Here is a 267-nt window from a genome sequence, read left to right on the forward strand (position 1 = left end):
ATGCCAGTAGAGGTGCCAGCAGAAAATGCAGTCGTGCTGCTACTTAGAAGTTGCCTGAATCCAGGGGCAACTTTTAGAGAAAGAAGCAGCTGCTAGCTCCAAGGCTCGAGATTCATGTTGAATTGCAGTAGTATGTGACACAAGCTGTCATTTGAACCCATGGAATTAACAAATGTGGTAGGAGATATGTCACCCATCACTAATCTATACTCACTGTACTGGTGTGATAATCCAAGTTTATATATGAATGGCTATTTTTTTTTTTTT

The sequence above is a fragment of the Eurypyga helias genome, unplaced genomic scaffold (assembly GCF_000690775.1).
Source record: "Eurypyga helias isolate BGI_N326 unplaced genomic scaffold, ASM69077v1 scaffold46357, whole genome shotgun sequence".
Classification (NCBI taxonomy): domain Eukaryota; kingdom Metazoa; phylum Chordata; class Aves; order Eurypygiformes; family Eurypygidae; genus Eurypyga; species Eurypyga helias.